Here is a 7565-nt window from a genome sequence, read left to right as displayed (position 1 = left end):
ACATAATTGGCACTACAAAGCCCTCCAGACAGGCCCCATTCTTCAGATATGCGGTTAATTGTCCAGAATATGATTGCTAAGTGAGAGATCCCCTCACTTATCAAATTACCGGCTTTGAAATGTGGGACAGTGGAGTACTTAGTGCTTATTAAAGGGGAAGGGGGTCATGCCAAAGGTAAGCTGTCTATCTCCAGAGAAGAAGAAACGCCTCAATCAGAGAATGAAAGAAGGAACAAGAGTTGGGTTTTCTGCCTTCACGCCCCCCCCCCCACCTTCTTCTGTAGTGAGCACGTGAGGAGGCGACGTGGGAGCGACGCAGTCACATCTGAGGGATCAATACACAATTAATTAAAGTTACTCATGAGGGAAAAAAAGAATATTTTTACATGAAGTTCCTGAAGTATGTTGGACGGGTTATCCAACTTTCATAAGCTACTTTTAGCAACAATCCTTAATGCCTCTTTCTTTAGCCCTTTAGAAGCGTGACGAGATGAGTGGGGATGGCTGTGGATGGATCAACCCAAAACACACGACAGGGAGGATCTTGTTGGACATTTCTGTAAAAAATAAATTAATTAATAATAAAATTTAAAAAAATCCAGCAAGGAGAGAGAGGTGTTCACCGTGAGATATCTCTGCCAAAATCGATTCTTGCAAACTTAGTTTTGAACTTTTTTTGGGGCGTCTTCGTACAAAATGGTAATCCCTCAGGACACTTTCATCTGTTACATTGTGACTTGTTTACATAAAAGTACAGCACTCACAGACAAACTGTGTGCAGAGATAGTCATTATAATACAAACTGGACGTCTAATGACAAATTAATGTCAAGTTTATTTGTCTAGGAGAGAAACAGGAGTCCCAGTCTGCTCACATCCGAGGTAGACACCAATTTAATCACAGCACTGGTGTTGTGTTTATACAATTTTGAAGTGATACTTCACCCAAGCAGTGGTTTTTTTTTCCCCCTTTCATGAACTTACAAATATGTGTATTAAGCTTTCTTTTCCTGCTGCAGAGGGAGCCAGCATTTAGCTCGACGCTAATGGTGACTGTTGGTCAACAACAGCTACACCTAGAAAAGCAACATAACTGCAACACCGACAGCTCAGCACAACTGAGAAGGAGCGCCGACGAGCTGGTCCGGCGGGATGCGCCAGCCGGTTTCGCGCAGCGCTACTGAGAAAGAGCGCTGAATCTGAAGGTTAGCTTGTTTGTATTTAGCTCAAATGAAAGTGTTGTTGATGCTACAGCTGGATAGTATGGAGTTTTTCAACTCTTGTCCTTCGGTTTTTGAAGTCAGTTCATAATTTGTTTTGAAATTACTTTCCTTCTGTGTCTTAGTTTGTTGAATACTTCCTGTTTTTTTGTCTGTTTCCCCTTCTTTTTTTTGAGTCTTTCACCTGTGTCTCGTCTGGTAATCAGTCTTCGTCTGCCAGTCCTCTGTTTCTTGTCCTGCCAGCTTCTTCGCTGCCCTCCTGTTCTCCCGCCTGTTTCTTGTTGTGAGCTGATGACATCAGCTTGTATTTTAGTTCGGTTTTTGATGTCTCTTCTTGTTGGAGCCTCAGGTTGAACACCCTGCCCTGCTCTGCCAGTGTTGCACCGGTCCTGTTTGTTTCTTTTTGAATCATAAAATCTTTAAGATCTCGGCATCCTGCCTCCTTTGCCATCTTGGGTCCTGCTCCGCCACGACATCCTGACAGACCAATCCTAAAAATAGTTGATAATAGTAACAATAATAACAAAATGTGTATGGAATGAGTTTATAAGCAGAACTGGCCACTCTCAGGAACCTTCTCCCATGGCAAAATCTGTTTTTGGGGACCAACCACCACCACAACAGACCTGCGTAAACACACTTGCCACTATGAATGTCCAACGCAGATTGGCCCTGATATCAACATAAATAGTTTTACAATGAAGTCAGCTGAGATGTCACTGCCTCTCATTCACCTCTCACGTAGCGAGGGACTGACCTATTTGACAAGCAGGGTGCGTCATAATTTGAATTTCGATGATGAGGACATGTTGGAATACAAACAGAGCGAGAAAACACTGATGCAAACACACACACACACACACGCTGACACAGGTAGTTGGATAGACCCACACATATTCCTGGCATAAATAGCGGATACTTCCTCATGTTTTATTCATGAGAGTGAAGGTAGTGTAGGCCACACATGAGCTATCACATTTCTCAGTGCTCATTTATAGCACTCCTGTGTAAGCCTGGCTGGGCTCAGATAACAGTGAAACCACCTGGAGGGCAGACACAACACCCCGAAGAGTAATACAGGCTGTCATAACACCCAGTAAGAAACATGGTAATGCAGGTAAACTCCAAACTCTTATCAAAATTCCTTCAACACGGTGAGTGAACGGCACGGACTGGCTGGCAGCTGGTCTGATAACAGCAGACAGGTCCAAGTGTGCCATTTTTAGAAACGCTGGTGTATAATTGCCAGACAAAATTGAGATATTCCTGCTGTTTGGTGCATTGATTTTTGACAAAAATTGTTTCCTCACCACTGGTTGTTGGTCTTGTTGTGCAACTGCTTTGTGTGTGTGTGTGCGTGTGTGTACACAGATATATATATATATATATATATATATATATATGTATATATATATATATATACTCTGCCACAGTTTTGTCTCTCAGTTCGAACTACACCCTACGTGTTGATTCAAAAGTAATTTCAAAAGTCATATGGATTATTTAAATTGGAGTGTCCAAAAAAAAAAAAAATTGAGGATCCTATTAGAATCCCCCCCCCCATTTTTTTTTTACACAAAGACTACAAGAGAAACTAAAGAAAATCAGTTTAGTATCATAAGAAAAACAGTTGGAACAAACCGATAAAAAGAACAAAATAAATCAACGTGACCCTCTAAGAGCAGCAGCCTTTCACGGAATGTTTCCGCACGTTCGCTGGCTCTCTCATTGTCTTGCTAGTTTTCTTCTTTGACAACGTTCGCACCAACCAGCCTCTTCAATTCCATGCTGAGCTGTGTGGTCGCATCATGTTGTACGTATGTATGTTCATCCATCCATTTTCTGCCACATATCCAGCAGCATTCAGGTGAGAGGCGGGGTTCACCCTGGACGCGTCACCAGTCCATCACAGGGCCAACACATAGAGACAGACAACCATTCCAGCCCAGCCACACCTACGGTCAATTTAGAGTCTGGATTAACCTGGTCCCCTCTTGATGTCTTTGGACTGTGGAGGAAGCTGGAGTACCAGAGAGAACCCACACAGGAACAGGGAGAACATGCAGACTCCACACAGAACGATCCCATGCCCAAGCTAGGGCTCGAACCCAGAACCTTCTTGCTGTGAGGCCACAGTGCTGACCACTGCACCACTGTGCCGCCTACGTATGTATCTATTTGTGTTGCATAATGTATGGTGATACTGCGTCTACTCCTCTAACACAGCAGTTTTGTCTCTGATAACAATTGCATTGATAGTTTAACATTTTGTGACTTGGTCAGGAGTTTTCAACCATGCATCCATATTTTTCAATAAACAGAGTTTTAATCAGCCCATCAACTGTCCCTTTTTCTGTTCAAGATATCCCCCAATGGCTATAACATGCAGCTGAAGCTGTGGAAACAGCGAAATAAAAACAATATTTTTATAACAATGCTTTAGATGGTAATGTGTTCAAGGGCTCACCCGTGGGAGCAGGGGTGTGGGGCAACATCGTTTCAATCGCAGGTCCGTATTTGAGGCAGTTCATCAACATTTGGTTGGCAAATGACATTTTCCTCTGACCCTGGAGGAAATGCGCATTGGCCTACGAATGTGCATCCCCAGAAGATGCCCACAGCCTTCATCTGCCTCTAACTGGCCAGCACTTGGTGCTTTTAGGGTGTGGCCTGAGATGGACAAGGGTTAGAGCCAATCAGTGAAAGGGGGTCAGGTCTTGATGAAGGATTTTCAAAGAATACAACAGATTTTTTTTAATCTTTTTGGCATACACAAGAGTAACTGTGTGAAGAATCATTTCTTTTACCCACAGTGGCACCAAAAGATACCAACAAGGAGGGAAATGTGCACCCAATGGCGTAGCATAAGCCAACGTTACTCACTCAGCGCTTGATGGGGTAGTCGGTCCTCTGTAGCATTATCCAGTGGATGGTCTTTTGGAATTGGACTGGTGGTTGGCTACTTAGTTGAAGGCTGATTATTTTGTTGACAGGGCCATGCCGCCGAGCTGCCAGATTCGGTCACGTCTGCTCTGTGCCAAGGCGAAGCCTGCAAACCGTGCCCAGGCTCGACACGGAGCGATCACACCAGTCAAAAGAACTGGACTTTGGGGAGAAACTTGGACGCTGCACCTTGGTGGGCTTTGAATGAGTGTATTTTATCTCCTTGTTATCATATCAGAGTGCCCAGTTTTGGTCCTCTCTCACTGCTCTCGCACTGTTCCGTCTCTGTTCCCTGCAGCTTTGTCAAACTACAGTTTTCAGGTCAGGGACTAAATTTAACACTTTGTTCTGCATAGATGCCAAGGTGTCGGCACTTGAGTTGATACAGAGTTTTATCATTAGGATGCTTCATGCTGTATAGTAAGGGGATAATGTGCCAGCTCTTGTTTCCGGACAGATTTAAAGTCTCGAATGCTTGTCACAACGATCACATCCATGTGTAATAACGTGCTAGGAATGAAGGGTCAAAGACGAGCAGTGGTATTGACCAGAGAGGCACATATGCCTCCATGTGACTTGAGGGCTAAAATATTCCGATGATGGGGCGAGCTGCTACTCAGCGCAATAGTGATCAAGTTTGCAGTGCAATTTCCATATTTTCCAGACCCCTGAAGGTGATCAAACTGTGCTGGTATTAGCACAGACAACACTTCCTGTTTGACCAGCATACAGAACAGAGAGACTTCCAACTTGACCTTGCAAAAGCAACTTGCACACATTTTCAAATATTATTCCTTGTAATATATTTGCATTGTCTCATCCTTGCACGGTCTCCCAATAATTCAAGACAGCCACTAATCTCTTTCTTATATTAGAAACCATATGTTAACAGAGATAACTCTGTTTGGCAGGGCGGTCATTTGGAATCTCTGATGTGAAGGGCAGAATTTGCCCAGTGGGTCGTCCCAAAGCCATCTGTCTTAGACATAACTTTGCAGCTGTCAAAACTTTAATGTATACAAGGATGCGGTTTCCTGGTGCCCACTCCTGTTTAAGCATCAGCAGCCTTCGGTGATACGCTGGGAAACTTTTCTGCTCTCTTCACTCGGACATGATAAAAATGCTCGTGACTAAATAGCCCAATAAATCATTGTGTAAATATGTTTAAAAAAAGGGAAAAGAAAAGGAAATATGACTCTGCATGCTCCAGACAGAAGATCCACTATCTTGGACAGCTGTTCCTTGTGTGTGTTGCAGATTACAAAACAAACTACATTAAGTTTCCTATGACGTGCAGCAACTATAAATAACCTATATTTATTATGACACTACAATAACGCTGGCTCTCGGCAGCCTCGCAACCAGAAAGAGTTTCTCAACAAATTGTTGTTTGTTGTTGTGTGCAGAAAGCACACATGAAATGACAAAAATACACTTGTGTACACTCACTTGCCAGTATATTAGGTACACCTATACAACAGTGCTGCATTAAATTCTCCAGCCATGAGGATTATAATGTGCTTTTTTCTCTGTGTGATATATTTTCCTCAGATTATGGAGTTAAAAATAGCACATGGGTTCACAACCTTACAGAAACTGAAAAGCAACACACACACACACACACACACATATAGAGAGCATAGCTGGACCTTTGTTCTCTCCTTTTTTCCCTTTGATATAAATGTTACAGAAGGTCTCAAGCAAAGTCTGAAAGTTTCATCATAATTGGTCTCAGAGAAGTCAAAGAGCCAGGCAGGGCAGGCGTCACTGTGGCCGCGTGTGGGCTGATGTGTTTTTCCGTAGTTTAAAAAAAAAAAGAAGTCACTTTTAGAAACAAATCAATCATTTAATGCTCTTCATGCATGCAACTGCTAAGATAGCGTGGGCAGGTACAGTCCACCGTATTACAGCCTCACTCTCGGACTGGAAACCTTTAATTTCGGACAGTTTGGCGACAGTAATATCGCTCTCACTTTCCAGCCGCAGATATGCGCGAGATAAAAGGCAGAATTGATGTGATTCGTCTGGCAGCCTCTCACAGTTTATAAAATAATCTATTATCTGAGGGAACAGGGAAATTAACCCGCCGGTATCTCCTCGCTTTTTGCCTTCTCCATTCAGGTGCATGAAAGGGCGTCTGGTTCGTTAGTCGTCCCTCAGCACTTTGTCAAAGTGACGGCGGCGGGTTTGAGCGAGTCAACCGCATATTGAGGAGATGAGATTAATTTACCAGAATGATTCTTTGATAGTCCAGCTGTGAACCATGAGACTGGGTTGAGGGGTGTTTGCTCTGGTAGCTGTGATCAAGCTGTACTGGACTTAATACACGGCAGCCTCATTCACAATGTTCTTGAAGCTTGAAACGTCAGGAAAGCCATTCCTGATCACGCTTCCTGAGGCCATACATGTAGTGTTCAATGTTAACTGTTTTACATATCTAGCTGTGGCACCACAGCAGGTCCTCGTTCAGAAGAGGAGACTAAAAAGGATGGAGAGAGGATTAGTTATGTTCAGCGGAAGGAGCGAAGGACCACTATTCAAATAATTAAGTCAAATCTGACGTGCTGTCTTGTCTTGTGTTACGTGGATATTTTGCAGAGCACCGGATAAAATGACCAGCTGTCTTTTGGAGTTCTCATGTCTGTTGTGTTTTGGCCACGAGCAGGATTACATTTGGAGTCTTTTCAAGGTACAAGAATGCCAAGAAAAAAAAAAGAGTTCATTTTCTGCAGACTGATGGTGAAGTCTCTGTTCATTTCAAGTTTGCAACTTGTACAAATCGGTGTGAGCGTGAAGTCCGGAATGGACCACGTTGAAATCCTGTCATGTGATCTGTGCCCTGGTTATCAGGCTGTTCCTGGCTGTAGCCTGGCAGATATTCCAGGCTCTGATAAGCATGCAAAGCTGCACTTGGCCATCTGGATCCAACTTCAAAGAACACCGGATTTCAGATTCAATTAACAAAGAACATCGAACTAAGATTGTTTGCCGTACAGATAAATGAGTGGATTTACAGCATAAATGTATATTGTCTGAACGGATCACTCGGTTTTCCTTCTGTCACCAACTAAACGACCAGTGCTTTGCATTTCTGTGGGTCTGGCGGTAGACGATGTCCTCATGCTCATCACTTGTAAAAACCCACACTCGGCTAAAAGGGAAAACAGAGAATTTAATGATTTGAGGTTGAACAAACCAACAAAAATGCAGAATGAAGCGCAACACAGTGAAGAATGACAGAAACTACCTGACAACATCACCAGTCTTGCGTTCATCTGAAGAAAAATGTCCCCTGACAACCACATGTGAAGACGGTGAAGGGTGGACATGTACAGTAAACTAAAAGTGCATGTGGTTTTTGGATTCTGGTGTTTTTCATGTGCTCAAGCACGGGGTCTTCCTG

This window comes from Aulostomus chinensis, chromosome 21, assembly GCF_037954235.1.
Source record: "Aulostomus chinensis isolate RoL2024-O1b breed Wild chromosome 21, RoL_Achi_v1.0, whole genome shotgun sequence".
NCBI lineage: Eukaryota > Metazoa > Chordata > Actinopteri > Syngnathiformes > Aulostomidae > Aulostomus > Aulostomus chinensis.
Note: the sequence above shows the minus strand (reverse complement) of the source record.